This window comes from Dama dama, chromosome 18 (genome assembly GCF_033118175.1).
Source record: "Dama dama isolate Ldn47 chromosome 18, ASM3311817v1, whole genome shotgun sequence".
Classification (NCBI taxonomy): domain Eukaryota; kingdom Metazoa; phylum Chordata; class Mammalia; order Artiodactyla; family Cervidae; genus Dama; species Dama dama.
Genome location: NC_083698.1, coordinates 77,413,489 through 77,429,414, shown reverse-complemented (window position 1 = coordinate 77,429,414; position 15,926 = coordinate 77,413,489). Strand labels below are relative to the sequence as shown.

Below are 15,926 nucleotides of genomic sequence, written 5' to 3'. Positions count from 1 at the left end.
GAGCTCAGTCTGGTATATTATATATAAGTGACCTCTGGCAGGTCAGCTAAGCACTTCAAGTCTTAGTTCCTTTTTCTGTACAGTGGGTAATAGGACCTACCTTGCATGCTGGCTCATATTATTCATACACATTACTCAGTATTATTACAAGAACTTTGCAACAATAGGTGAGGCATCTAGCATTCTTGCCATTTCACAGATGGGGAAACTGCGGCTAAGAGAGAGTAAATGAAAATACAAATGGTAGAGCCTCAGTTCCTCTGATTCAGCATCTTACTATTTCCACCTTATCACACATCCCTCAAGATTTCATTTGAAGACTGAATTTTAATATGCTAAGAGAGAGGACTCCAGCATGAAAGTGAGTTAAAATTAGACACGGGGGCAGATATTATCAAGGGTAAAGTGTTTGTTTAACAACATTGACTTTATAAAGTAAAAGGTACTGGGAAAGCAGTTGACAAGTACAGTTTTAGAAGCACTCCAAAAAAATGTTTGTTTTGAAGGAAGTTATTCCTGTTGAACTGCGATCTGTTGAAGCAGAAAATATAAGACCCATTCTTCCAAATAACTTTCAGGGGATGCCTCTCATGGGCTAGTCCAACGCAGCAGGAGAGCTACTATCACTGAGACCACACATGCTCTGACTTGTCAAAACCCACCTTTGTGTTCCCTCTGCCAAAGAACAGGCTCAGGTATCATGATCTCTAATCCCTTGGATGCAGCTGCCTATCAGACTCTTAGAGCCCAAGCCAGGCAGCTCCCACTGACAGCAAACCTCTTTCAGATCTGAGTTCCGAGGAAAAGAACGCAAGATGGGGAGATTAACTCAGCAAAGACCCTCCAGGCAGTATGAGTAGAATTTAATCATGAAAATGAGACGTGAACTGTTCATTTTCTGTACTTCATGTAAATACAGAGTGAAATCAAGACTCTCTTAAAAATAGGGTTATTATTTTGCAAGCCTTCAAACTCTCTGAGTAAGGCGATATGGGAGTCATGTTAAGGGACATAGGCAGAGCTCTTAGAGAAATCTAACAGGGGCTTCTCTGGTGGTCCAGTGGTTAAGGCTCTGAGCTTCCAGTGCAGGGGGTGCAGGTTTGGTTATTGGTCAGATCCCACATGGGTTGGCACAGCCAAAAATAAATTAATTAATTAAATTTAAAAAAGAAGAAGAAGCCTGGTATTTCTCAGGAGCATAAACCAGAGATGAACCATTTCATAACTGAAGACTTTTCCTGTGAATGATATGGACACCGTAAAGGCTATGGTAACAGAAAGTGGCACTTATTCACTGATGTTATTACCCCAAGAAGTGAGTGCTGGAAGGAATGAGAAGGTCATCCAAGTGTTAGACTGAGGCCGGTGTCTTGGACACCCAGGGCCTCCTCACCAAGAGAGAGGCAAACAGGCGTTCTGCATCTCCACACTTATTCCCCTCATCTTAAACCAGAAGACGGTGGCAGCGCCAAAAGATCCAGTGATGGTCCACATGGGCTCTCCTCCCGGGGAGCTGAATGGTGGGCCACTACTGATGTAAGCAGCTCCATGAGCTTTCTCCAAGGCCACCTTGAGTGATAAGGAAAAAGAGTCTCAAATATATTACGCTCTGGAATGGCGGAATTTCAAATAAAGTTTCCGTCAAAAGAGAAAGAACTATGCTGTTGGACTTCGCTGGTGGCTCAGTGGTAAAGAATCTGCCTGCTAATGCAGGGGACACGGGTCCGATCCCTGGTCTGGAAAGATCCCACACACTGCAGAGCAACTAAGCTTGTTTGCCACAACTATTGAGTTCACGTGCCATATCTACTGAAGCCTGTGTGCCTAGAGTCTGTTCTGCAACAAAAGCCACAGCAGTGAGAAGTCCAAGCACCAGAAGGAACAGTAGGCCCCGCTCACCGCAACTGGAGAAAGCCCGCACAGCAACGAAGATCTAGCACAACCACAAAAAATTTAAATAAATTGTGCCATCAGAGAAGAAACACGTCTTTGCATCTAGGATGGTGCCTTCGCTGGATATGGTAGGACTCAACAGTCTCTGTCATCAATGCTGATAGTAAAAAGCTTGGGGGAAAAAAAAAAGCTCCTGGGCTTTCTGGAGTAATTATTTGTTTACCTTTCAGTTTCAGCGACCAGGGGATGAAAAGTCGTAAGCTTTGACTTCACATTATCCCGTGAGGCATTAACCAGCTGTCCTTTCATGAACAGCTGTGAAAAAAAATGTTTCAAAACTATTACGTGTTCTGTAGACAAATTCTCATTTTACCCCTTCTCCTGTAAGGAGATATACCAGTTAAGGCTTCTGCTCCTTGCTAGTTACATGATGTTGAGAAAATTATCTAATTTCTTTGATATTCTATTTCTACATTTGCTTAATGTGGGTGATAGTAATGCCTGCCTCACTGGGGTGTTCTGAAAATAGTTAAATGAGTTATTATCTGTAAGTACTGTCAGCAGGATGCTCAGTGGACTGTAGGTATGAATGGGATTTTTGGATTTAAAAACCATGCAGAAAGAAAAAAAAGAAAAAAAAGAAAAAAAAAAACCATGCAGAAATGACAGCTTAAGTTTTACTTAGCTGATATTTAAAATTTCTCTTTTGAATCTGATGTGAATATCAGAAGAAAAAGAGAAAGCAGCAAATAGTCCTTATTTTGGAAAATATTTCAGAAGAAAGTCAATGTCATATGGCCTAAACATTTCTTTCAGATGCAGGCCAATTCTACATTTCCTGAAATATGGGCAGTTTGAATTTTCTTTAGATTTTGAAGAATTTTGTTTAATAGAAGAGCTTTAAACATCTAGAGTTTTCAAAGAAAATAGTATCAAGAAAAAAATTCTGCAGCATTTCTGGTTTCATCTGGATTGGAATTTATAGATTCTTATCAACTGCTTTATGATTTTTCATAAAATGGGACAAACTACTTAAGTTTCATTGAATCCTGTCATTCTAAATTAAAATTTTGTGCAACATAATCTCATGCAATAACTTTCTGCTAATAACTCTAGAGATGAACAGAAATCAAGCTTTTAAAAAAATTATCAGCAATAAGTACTTAGTGATATTTATAACAGCCTACTATTTTATGCAATATGCTAAGCAAAGGGAATATAATTAAAACTTTCAGGAAACTAACATTCAAGTCATTCAAGACAAAGTTTGAATAGTTGGTTATGAGTGCATTAGTCTATGGGAAGACAATCCTCTTTCTTTAGTAGAAGTTTTGTTTATTTTTTTCCGCTTAATTTTATTTGATTTGGTGTTTCCCTGAGACACCCCTTGTCGGGGGGTGGGGACAGGGCAATTGAATGTAAAGAGATTTGAGAGTAAGTTTAGGCAGAACAGTCAGGGGCTTGATTATTCATCTGGCTTGGAATTTGTCAGTTTTATAAATGAATTGAGAACTAAAGTCATTATTTGCAAACAAAAGGAGAAGCTTTCTCATTAAAACCAACTTTCTGGTCATAAGATTACAAGTTCACTAGGGGTATATTAGGGGCTTCCCTGATGGCTCAGTGGGTGAAGAATCCACCTACAATACAGGAGACGCAGGAGACTCTGGTTTGATCCCTAGGTGAGGAAGATCCCCTGGAGAAAGGCATGGCAACTCACTCTACTATTCTTGCCTGGAAAATCTCATGGAAAGAGGAGCCAGGGGGCTACAGTCCATACTGTGGCAAAGCGTCAGACATAACTGAGCATGCACCCATGCATTTTACCTGTGTGTTAAAGGTCTAGCAAACCTTCGAAGAAAAGAAAAAAAAAATCATCTAGGGGAATTAGGGTCAGAAGACAATGAGTGAAGACACCAAGTTAGGATGAATTATTCAATGACATGCAATGGAAATACCCAAGATAATATATATCCCAGTCTTGGAAGGATGAAGAAGGTCCTCATTGGAGGAGAGGAGACTTAAGTTGAATTTTCGTGAGTACATGGGATGTACACAAGAGTAAGCCATGGGAAAGAGGATTGAAAAAGGAAGGAACCACACCCAGGAACTCTGGTTCAAAGACCAGCAAGGACCACATTAGGACGGATTGGGATGTGAGGCTAGAAAAGTGTCCAGAGATTAGAAGAAGGAAAACCTTCAATCTGTCGTGAAGGCAATGAGATCCATTAAAGGATTTAGGTTAGGGGAAGGCCTTAAGCAAATATGCCTTTGAGTAAGATCCCTGGGGACTAGTGTGGAGAAGAGATTGAGGGAGATAGTCTAGCTATTGGCCAATATCAGTGTCCTAGAGGGAAGAAAGTGACATACAATAAACCTGTTTTTCAAGTTTAATCCAATTTTAATGTCCTTATGTTGCTCTTAGAAGCAACCTAAACATCTAGAGAACTACTTAAATAAATAAATTCAATTTGTGCCCTTCATATAAGTATTGATACATGCTGCTAATGTGTCAGCAGGGTTTTATTTTTTTTTTTATTATTATTATTATTTTTTTTTTTTTCCAGTGGGTTTTGTCATACATTGATATGAATCAGCCATGGATTTACATGTATTCCCAATCCCAATCCCCCCTCCCTGCAGGGTTTTATAAAAACAAGAATTTCAAGATAAGCTGGGTGTAGTTTTAGAGATGATTTTCCCCTTGTGCAAGCTCTATGGTTGGGTTTCTTTGGTTTATCATTTAAAGTCATTAGTCATGTCAGATGTTATGCCTAATTGTATAATTTAGTATGTACATTCCCACTTAGAGGGGCACAGGTACCTCCGTGAAATATGAAACACTTTCAAGGGTTTTTATAGGTGATTTTAAAATGAAGTCACCAGAATACATTCTTTTTAGTTTCTTGATACTGTAAAATATGACGCCATGAAACTAAATGGCTTCATTTCTATGGTTTAAGGCAGATTCAGGATTAAGGATGATCATGATCTTCATAAATTCTAGGAAACATGAAAAGTGTGGAAACTCATACTTTCTGCCTCTTCTTTGAAAGGTATTAAGACCTATTTTTCTCCAGGGACAGGCAATACCTTGTGCTACTCCTTCAAACTTTTCTCAGCTCTTGCCCTCTTCCAATTATTTTTGGCAGAAAAATGTAGTTCCTCACCCTCGAGAGCAACTTCCTGGCAAAACTAAGAGTAATGCCCATCTACCTACTTTTCAGAACCAAAGAATATAAAAGAAGTTATAACACAAGGCAACACTCACCTGCCCCAGCCCTGTACCATTTTCCAGGCACAACTACTTTGAACCATTTTCTCATTATTTTATTAATCCATTTTAGATGTTTTCTTTTTACTTCCTGCTCTGACAGGAGAGTATTTAGCACATTTATACTTCATCTCAGTTCACATACCTCTCTTCTCCTTTCTGTTAGTCATATTCTTACACTGTATTTAGTTTCTCTATTGCAGAGCTTGCAAGTGGATGGCCTGGAGGCTAGATCTGACCATAGATGTATTTGGTTTGAATAGCAGTGAGTTCAAAAATAAACAAAAATAACCAATATGAAAAAAGTTGTAAGATGTGACATTTAAAAATTCCAAATATTTAGCCTCCTGAAAAAGTCAGAGGGGGCGCATTTTAATTTCCTAGGGCTGCCTTAAGAAATCACCATGATATGGTGAAACAGAAAAAAAAAGAAAAAAAAAAAAAAAGAAATCACCATGAACCAGGAAGCACAAAACTTAAATGGACACTCACTGTCCTAGAGGCTCGAAGTCGGAAGCAGGGTGTTAGCAGGGCCATGCCCCCTCTGAAAGCTCCAAGGAAGAATCCATTCTTGCCTCTTCTGAGCATCCGGCGGTTCCCAGCAATTCCTGACATTCCTTGGTTGGTAGCTGTATCACTCACATTTCTCTCGGTAGCTTCGTGTGGCCTTCTGCCCTCCATGTGTCATGTCTCTTGGGCCAAACCTTCCCTTTTGTGAGAACATCAGCCATTTGATTTAGGGCTTACCATAATCCAGTACAACTTCATGAATTACATTTGCAAAGACACTTTTTCCAAATAAGATCTCTCTCTGAGATTCTAGGTGGACATGAAGTTTAGGGGGACACTAACCCAATGCATGGCAAATATGGCCCCTTTCCCATAAACTAACCAAATCTAATTGATTGGCTTTATTCTTCAGATGGGGCAAGCACTGACTAGCCAGCCAAAATTCTCTGCACATCTTCCAGGTAAACACAAGCACCAAAACCCTAACCCTGTTTCTCATTTAAGTTGCTTGCTTTGCTTCTTGCTTAGTTTGCTAATCATGCTATTGGTTATCTTTATAACTTTTAAATAATATACCAAAACTCCTATTTCATGTTTTATAAACTTCTGTCAATATCTCACTGCTATCTTCCTGTTCTGTGATACCAGGATATTAGTTTTTTCCACATTTTCTTCTGCCTCTTCTGTTCCCTTTCTACCTCACATATTTTTGGCAGCAGCATCTTAATTATTGCTATGGGTTGAATCATGTCCCCCCACCCCACTAAAATTCTTATGCTGAAGTCCTAATCCCTAGTACCTCAGAATGTGGCCTTATATGGAAATAGGGTGATTGCAGATATAATTAGTTAAGATGAGATCATACCAAAGTAGGGTGGGTCCCTAATCCAACATGACTGATGTTCTCAAAAGGGGGGAAATTTGGAAACAGATGTATATACAAGGAGAATGCCGCATCAAGAGAAACGCAGAGATTGGGGTGATGCAGCAAAACCAGGGAATGCCACAGATTGCTGGTAACCCTCCAGAAGCTAACGGAGAGACATGGAAAAGATTCTCCGTCACAACCCTCAGAATGAACCAACCCTGCTGGCACCTAGACCTTGGATTTCTAGCCTTCAGAACTGTGTGACCAAAAAATTCCTGCTGAGGACTTCCCTGGGAGTTCAGGGGTTAAGACTCAGTGCTCCGAATGCAGGCGGCATGGGTTCAATCCCTGGTCGGGGAACTAAGATCCTGCATGCTGCACAGTATGGCCAAAAAATAAATAAATAAAATAATAAAATTTCTGTTGTTTTAAGTTATCAGTTTGTGGTAATTTGTTATAACAACCCTAACAAAGTGACTTCACTGTGGCTTAGATGGTAAAGAATCTGTCTGCCATGCAGGAGACCAGCGTTCCAGAAGATCCCCTGGAGAAGGAAATGGCAACCCACTCCAGTTTTCTTGCCTGAAAAATCCCATGGACAGAGGAGCTTGGCGGTCTACAGACCATGGGGTTGCAAAAGAGTTGGACACAACTAGGCGACTAATACTTTCACCTTATACATGTATATTCAATGTTATAGCATTCATATTACATTCTAAAATTTGAAGTATACCTATGTTCTATTGCCCTCAGATGTCTGCTGATTCATTCACATTTATTTATTTTATATTTTTGGCCACATGGCATGTAAGATCTTAGTTGCCCAATCAGGGATTGAACCTGTGTACCCTGCACTGGAAGTGTGAAGTCTTAACCACTGGACCATTAGGGACATCTTTATTCATATTTAAAATGAGGTAACAGACTTCTTCTTCCACTTGTGATGGGGTTACTGGTATGGAGCTTGCCATCTGCTATAAATAACTAGAAAACTGGACAAAACATTTGAAATAAATATCCAAAGCCATTTATTTTCAGCCTTTCTTTCAGAAAGGAAACCAATAAGGTATAGCTTTTGACTGTGGCAGCATTCCTTTGGGGGCAACTTCTGGACAATAGTATCAGGAGAAGAAATCCATACATCACTGGGAGATCTCACTGTGTTGATGAGCCAGGAATCCAGAAATAAGGACTTGGAAGACTGAGGTGGCTGCAATTTATGGGGTGAAACACCAAAGAGAAGGGGGATATGTAAAGAAGGAGATCTGAAACTCTGCCTAGGGATTTCCTTGATTATTTGGCAGAATAATAATCTAAACGTATGTAAAATGAAACTATTCGAGGCTGGGTAAAGAACAACAACTAGGATCTATGAGCTAAACAAATCTTAGAGCTCACACAGGGCTAAGAGACAATTGATCTCCTACTAACTAGAGTGAAGAAAACATAAAAAAAAAAAAAACCTGTGGCATGCAATAGAGAACCAAAAGCGTTATGCCTTATCAGTTGGGTTTAAATAAGCACTACAATAAAAGTTACTTTAAATCTACCATAACAAAGCTTACAAGTAGGTCTTGATATGATCAAGATGATCCCCAAGTAACTAAATTGCCTGACAAGCAAACTTAATACTCATTAAATGAGATAAAAGTGTCCAAATATTCAAGGGACTTCCCTGGTGGTCTTGTGGCTAAGATTCTGTGCTCCCAGTGCAATGAGCCCTGGCTTGATACCTGTTCAGGGAACTAGATACCCCATGCTGCAACTAAGATCCAGTACAGCCAAATAAATAAATGTTTTTTAAAAAAATCAAAATATTCAGAACCATAACATTCAAAATACTCAACTTCTAGTCAAAATTACTAGACAAGAGAAGGTGAAAATACAACCTCACTAGCCGGGAGAAAAACTCAGTATGACGAAAAAGAGTGGGGGTTAAACTCATCAGGAAGATTTAATTTCTCAATGTGTAGGCAATAAAAACAGCATTTCAAAATACATGAAGCAAAAGTTGGTAGAATTAAAAAAGAAATGAAAAATCCACAATTGCAGTAGATTTCACTCAGCTCTGTAACTGATTAAGTAGCAGATATGTAAGCATATAGAACTATAAGAAAATTTAACTGACCTGTTGTCACCTATAGAACACTATTTTCTTATTAAAGAACACTACCCTCAACAACAGAAGAATACATATTTTTTAAGCTGACTAGAGTAATCAGTAAGATAGGCCATATATTTAACCACAAGATAAGATTGAATAAATTTATGTATATGGAAATCATAGTGAGCATGTTATTTGACCATAATGGAATTAAATTAGAAGCTAGTAATCAAAAGATACATATTGTTTAGTCGCTAAGTCATGTCTGACTTTTTGCGACTCCATGGACTGTAGGCCTGCCAGGCTCCTCTGTTCACGGGATTTCCCAGGCAATCCCGTGGGCTGCTGGGAATACTAGAGTGGGTTGCTGTCTCCTTCTCCAGGGGATCTTCCCAATCCAGGGATCGAAACCAGGCCTCCTGCTTCTCAAGTGGATTCTTTACCACTGTACCACCTGGGAAGCCCAAAAGATATATGATCAGAGCCTAATTACCTGTATTAATCTGTATATTTTTTTTTAAAAAAGATATTGAATAACTGAATCAATTTGTCATACACCTGAAACTAACACAACATTGTGTATCAACTATTCTTCAATTTAAAAAATTCTGTGAAGAAAAAAATAAGATCTAAAATCAATAATCTATGCTTTGTCTTTAAGAAGCTAGTAAACAAAGAGCAAATTAAACCCAAAGTAAGCTAGAGGAAAGAACTAGTAAAGATAAAAGTAGAAGTCAATGAAATAGAAAGTGGAGAAACAAAAATGAAAACTAAAAGTTAACTCTGTAAATGATGAAGAAAAATGACAAGCTACTAGCTAAACAGATAAAAAATGAAAAGAGACAGGATAAATTTAAAATAACAGGGTTGAAAGAGGAGCGATCACAGCACACATTGAAAGATGTAAAGTAAAATTTTGAAGAACTTTATGCCAATAAATTCCACAAGTCAGATGAAATGAACAAATTCTTTGAAGGGCACAAAATTGTCATTAAAGCATAACTATTTCTAATACTAGCAATGAACTGAAAGAAAACGGAATATTAAAAAAAAACACCTCTGCACACCTTTCATGAAAATTAAATAAAAATGGGTCATGGACCTAGCTTTAAAATCCAAAGCTACAAAATTTCTAGTGGCAACAAATGAGAAAATATAGATGACCTTAGGTTTGGTGATAAATGTTTATATACAACAAAAGCGTGTCCCTAAAAGAAAAACTTGATAAGTTGTCCTTTATAAAAATTGAATATGTCTGTTATGTGAAAGAGAATCAAAAGAGCAGACTCAGACCAAAAACAAATTTATAAAATATTGTTTTTGTAAATATTTAAGCAAAATATTAAATATTTAAGTGACTAAACAAGACCAAAAGACCATACTCAGACAGGCAAAAAATATTTACAAAATTCATAATTGAAAAGAATTTGTATCACCAATACACCAAGAATCTTACAGCTCAACAATAAGAAAACAATCCAATTTTTAAAAATGGGCAACAGATATAAAAAGAACACATCAAAGAAGATACACACATATCAAACAAGCATATGAAAAATGCTCCATAGCATTTGTCATTAGGGAACTTCAAATTAAAATTACAATGAGGGCTTCCTTAGTGGCTCAGTAATAAAGAATCTGTCAATGCAGGAGACATGGGTTTGATCCCTGATCTGGGAAGATCCCACATGCCACAGAACAGCTAGACCCATGTGCCGCAGCTATTGAGCCCGGGAGCCATAACGCCTGAGCCCCAGTGCTGTTGAGCGCCTAGAACCCGTGCTATACAACAAGGTATCCCACTGCAATGTGAAGCCTGAGCACCACAACTAGAGAGAAAGCCCCTGCTTGTCACTACAAGAGAAAAGCCCACACAGCAATGAAGACCCAGCATAGCCAGTGATAAATAGATAAATAAATAAAACAATGAGATACCACTGCATATCTATTGTCGGGTGTGTTGCTGGAGAGGATGTAGAGAATAGGAACTCTCATTTATTACTAATGGGAATGGAAAATGGTACACTGTGGCAGTTTCTTACAAAGTTAAAAATAGTCTAGGCACAATCTTACCATATGATTCAGCAGTTGCACTCCCAAGTATTTACCCAACTGAACTGAAATTTTATGTCTACACAGAAACCTGCACACAAATGACGGTATCATCAGCTTTGTTCATAATCACCCCAAGCTGGGAACAAGCAAGATATCCTTCAATAGGTGAAAGGACAACCAAACTGTGGTACATCTGTGCAGTGGAATATTTTTCAGTGAGAAAAAGAAAAGAGCTATTGAGCCATGAAAAGACGCAGATCAATTTTAAATACACATTGCTAAGTGAAAGATGCCTGTCTGAAAAGACTAAGTACTGTATAATTTCAATTATAACCTGGAAAAGTAAAACTGTAGCAATTGCCAGAGGTTTAAGGGGAGCAAGAAATGGTTGAATAGGGTGAAGCACAGGGGATCTTTTCAGGACAGCAGCACTATTTTGTATGATACTTCAGTGGCGGCTACATGAACCTTGCGTGTGTGTGTAGTAGTTGCTCAGTCGTGCAGGGTTTTGTGTGAATGCATGTTTCTTTTTCACTTCACTTTGAGACCCCATGGACTGTAGCCTGCCAGGCTCCTCCGTCCATGGAATTCTCCAGGCAACAATACTGGAGTGGGTTGCCATTTCCTTCTCCAGGGGATCTTCATGACCCAGGGATTGAACCCAGATCTCCCACATTGCAGGCAGACTCATTGCAGTTTGAGCCACCAGGGAAATAAACCCAGAATCTTATTCATAGTAGTCCCAAACTGCAAACAACTGGAATGTCCAACCACAGGTGACATGTGGTATATCCATACAATGGAGTACTGCTCAGCAAGAAAAGGAAATGAATTACTGATACAAGCTACAACTTGATGAATCTCAAAAACATTATGCTAAGCAAGAGAAGCAAAAACCACATACCCTATGTATGATTCAATTCATCAGAAATTCTACAACATGAAAATTAATTTACAGCTAGTTGCCTGGGACTGTTGAAGGTAGAGGCTGATTTCAAAGAGGTAGGAGGAAACTTCTGTTTTTGCGAAAAACTTGTTTTAGCTTTATTTTGTATGGTGCTTAATAGGCGTTATACATTTGTCACTATATATATGTAACATATATATACAATATACTATTTTTTTTACAATATACTATTATATAATATACTCATATATTATATGTAGTATAATATATAATATACTAATGCATATAATATACTATATGTGTAATATATATATATTACACACGACCACCCACCCAGGTGTGACCACCTAGCTGCCAGGGAGTGGGCAGGAGCGGTTAGTTCCCTATAGACCTTGAAATCATTACAGAATGATTCCTTCCTTCTGTAAACTTCCTATACCTAAGTCACAACCTCTCCAAAGTCCTGTAAATCCAAAGTTGTTAATTTATCCTCAAGATTTTTACTTCTTGATGTGCATCCATTGATTGAATCCTCATTGAAAGTCATGTATCCATTGTCTATTACTGCATAAAAAATACCACAAAATTTAGGGGCATAAAACAACAATAAAAGGAGATGAAAATCATGGGGGATCATCTTGGAGGCTGGCTAATGTATAGACAGTGAATAGTTACTTGCATATTTATGTCCATCTACTTCATTTTATTCCTTAGTGAGCATTTCACCTACCACTTGTGAAGAAAATACCAGTCTTTATTAATTTGGAAATACAGCTAAGAAGTTTATAGTATTTCAAAATTATAATTGTACATGCATCAGTCTTGAAAAAATTAATCTACTTTTTTTTAAAAAAATAAAAAGCAGTTGTAGGAAACTTGAGCTGAAAGTTCTCGTATATACCCCATGCCCAGTTTCTTCTATTAACATCTTATATTAGTGCAGCATATTTGTTACAATTAATGAGCCAATATTGATACATTTTTATTAACTAAAATCCAACTAAAGTTTATATTAGGGTTTACTCTTCATGTTGTACATTCTGTGGATTTTGACAAATGTCTAATGACAGGTATCTGCCTTTATAATATCATATAAAACAAATTTCACTTCCTTAAAAATATCCTTTTGCTCCACCTATGAATTCCTCCCTTGCTCTGAACCCCTAGTCTTTTTTACTATTTCTGGTTTTGCCTTTTTCAGAATGTCATATAGTTGAAATAAGTATTGTGAGCCTTTTCAAATTGACTTCTCTCACTTAGCAATATGTACCTAAGTTCCCTCCATGGTTTTTTGGGGGTTTTTTTGTGTATGTGTGTGTGTGTGTGTGTGTGTGTGTGTATGTGTGTGTGTGTGTGACTGGGTAATTCAATTATTTTTTATTGCTGGGTAATATTCCATTGTCTGTATGTACCACAGTTAATCCACTTACTTACTGAAGAGCATCTTGGTTGCTTCCAAATTTTGAGAATTATGAATAAAGCTGCATAAACATTGATGTGCTGGGTTTTGTGTGAATGCATGTTTCTTTTTCACTTCTGGTTTTTCAGGTTTTACATTGGACATTTTTTTTCTTAGATGGTTTATTTCTTCCATATCTGAGAAAAACCCTTCATCTTGTCTATACGACTCTGAATTCCTGTTGCATTATTGACAAACATGAATTACCACACAGTTTCCTTAAGACTCCTACAGACATGTAAAAATTTATTGAGTGATTTTCAAAGCCTTTTAGATTTCTAGGTCGATTGCTATTTTCACAGAAAGGTAGAATTCTGTGCTGTAATTGAGATGGGAGCCCCATATAACTTTTGCCTGGTGCAACTAAAAGTACTTTAAGTGCTTTCCAGTTGATGTTTTAAATGTTCATTTTGTAATTTCTTTTTCTACCCTTAACTGAACACTTCATTAAGTAAAACTTCTCGCACAACCATATCTGAATTACTGAATATTCCACTTGACTACAGGATAAAGATTATGTTTCTCTAAAAACATCACACTCAATTCATGTGTTTTTATTACTTACTAAGCCACTCTAGAGGCCGTAAATACACACATGGCACCAAAACAAACAGTTCTGTGTGGAAACACATATTTCGCTTTAGTTCTAGACAGCTGTAGCAGACAGCTGTACTTGCTTAGCTTCACTGTATCCAACCCTTCTTCCTGTGTGAGGGAATTCCCCACTGTCCTGGTGAAAGGCATGCCCTCATTCCCTCTCTGGATGTGTGACAGGCCCTGACCTGATATTACTCATCTTCAGCAGCCTGGGCATGGCACATCATCACTAGCCAATGATCTCTTTTCCCGAAATGTACATCTTGATCAAGTGACACAAAGATGAAGGGGCAATTCCCAGCAGTGGGGAAATTATCTCCAAGAGAATTTGAGGTGGAATCCTAAAGAGGCAGCAACAGGGTCGTATAAAAAAAGGTGACTGTGTCCCTCTCAGTCTTCTGGGCTATTCGTTGCTAACATTTTCCAGCTTCTTGGCTGCTGGAGTTACCCAGCTCTTTACCTATTTTTCAAGACTGGTATTACAACTTCTTGTCAATTCATGAGACCTTTTTACCCTTCCAATAAATTCCTTTAAGACTGTTAGAGTAGCTAACAGAAGTATTTTAATTGATGAATCAGCAAAATCAATCCATTCATTAAGGATTTCCCTGGCAGTCCAGGGATTAAGACTTCATCTTCCAATGGCAGGGGGTGTGGGTGTGATCCCTGATCAGGAAGCTAATATCCTACATGCCTCAGGGGCCAAAAAAACCAAAAAAACAACATAAATGAGAAGCAACATTGAAACAAATTCAATAAAGATTTTAAAATGGTCCACATCAAAAGATCTTTTTTTAAAAAATCTATTCATTAATTCTTCCACACTTGCAGGTACCAAATATTGTGGGAGGCTTGATATGACGATGAATAGACATTGCTTCTATTGTGCTACAATCTACAGTTTATTGAAGGATACAGGCCAGGAAAGAGAAGACTGTAGTACATGCTTGATGAAGAAGGACACTATTCATTGGGAACATAAAAAAGAAAAATTTAATCCAACCTTAGTGATGGTAGTGGTGGGGGGTGTCAGAGAAAAGTTCAAATGATATTTGAATATGTAAATTTATATTTGAAAATGTAAAAATTAGACCTAGTTGGGAGGTGGGAAGTGGGGTAAGTGTTCCACATAGTGGGACCAAGCCCGTGTGAAGACCCAGCATTGAGAGACGAACAGGACATTCAAAGAACTGAAAAGAAGTTCCAGAGGGCTGAGTTTGAGCAGACATAGAAAGATAAGTGTGGAACTATAAGTGAGACTCGAATCATTCAGAGTAATGTGAACCTCTGATGGCGTTAGCACTTTTTCCTAGAATGCAGTTGGGATGCAGCTGCGAGCAACTGAAGAGTTTTAAGCAGAAGTCTCAGTATACAGCAGTCTGGTGCTGTTTTCCAAAACTTGTCTATTGATTGTAGTCACTCTGTTTTGTTTTTTTCAAAGTACATTTTCCATTTTATTGTCTTTTCAGAGAACAGTATTTCTTCAGCCTTTAAGGACTTGCCTCTTTACAAGGTGGAGGACGTGAGGCAGCACCCGCAGGTCTAAACCGAGGTGGAGGTGTACAGTCCTTTCTGGCTTCCGCAGAAGGATTCCTAACTATCGTACTGTGAATGGCACAACTCTCGCAGTAATGTAGTTTCACACACAGCTTGGAAAGCACATAGGCATTGAAAACACTCGCTTCAGAAGTGTCCCTGACAGGCCTCTAAGATGCTCTGAATGACTGGCTTCTTACTGGCCTATCTCAGGCACGCATCGGGCACAGTTAGTGCAGTGAACAAGCTGCATGTAGCCGCGGCCCTTTCCGGCACAACCACTGTTCCTTCTTTTCTTGGAAGCAGGGAGGAAAGAACGCCATCCTCGTGTTTTAAAGCGATATCTCATTGTGTTTATGTGAATTTCCTTTTTTTTTTTTTGTTTTTGTTTTTTGTTTAGTCGCTAAATTGTGTCCTACTCTTTGCAACCCCACGAAATGTAGCCCAGTCTTCTCTGTCCATGGGATTTCCCAGGCAAGAATACTGGTTTGGGTTGCCATTTCCTTCTCCAGGGGATCTTCCTGACCCAGGGATAGAACCCTCATCGCCTGCCTAGCAGGCAGATTCTTTACCACTGAGCCACCTGAAAAGCCCGAATTTCCTTAATGGCTAAATGTTATTGAGCATTATTTCAACTTTCTTTTGTGGCCATTTGTATGTCTTCTTTTGAGAAATATCTATTCAGATCCTTTAGCCATTTTAAAATTGGGCGATTTATATTTC

General features: G+C 38.4%; 1 long non-coding RNA gene and 1 pseudogene across 2 annotated transcripts in view; both read right to left on the bottom strand.

Moving 5' to 3' along the window:
* LOC133072419 (uncharacterized) overlaps positions 1-15,926 on the bottom strand; it is a 61,063-nt gene that overhangs the window by 34,550 nt on the left and 10,587 nt on the right. Inside the window, exon 3 of one of the 2 annotated variants that reach the window (XR_009696733.1) lies at positions 7,563-9,103. The exons of the other annotated variant lie outside the window; for it this stretch is intronic. This is a non-coding gene — a long non-coding RNA (uncharacterized LOC133072419). Of the gene's footprint in view, positions 1-7,562; positions 9,104-15,926 lie in introns of those variants that run through there. 2 annotated transcript variants of the gene reach the window in all.
* On the bottom strand, positions 15,158-15,552 carry LOC133072703 (small ribosomal subunit protein eS26-like; annotated as a pseudogene).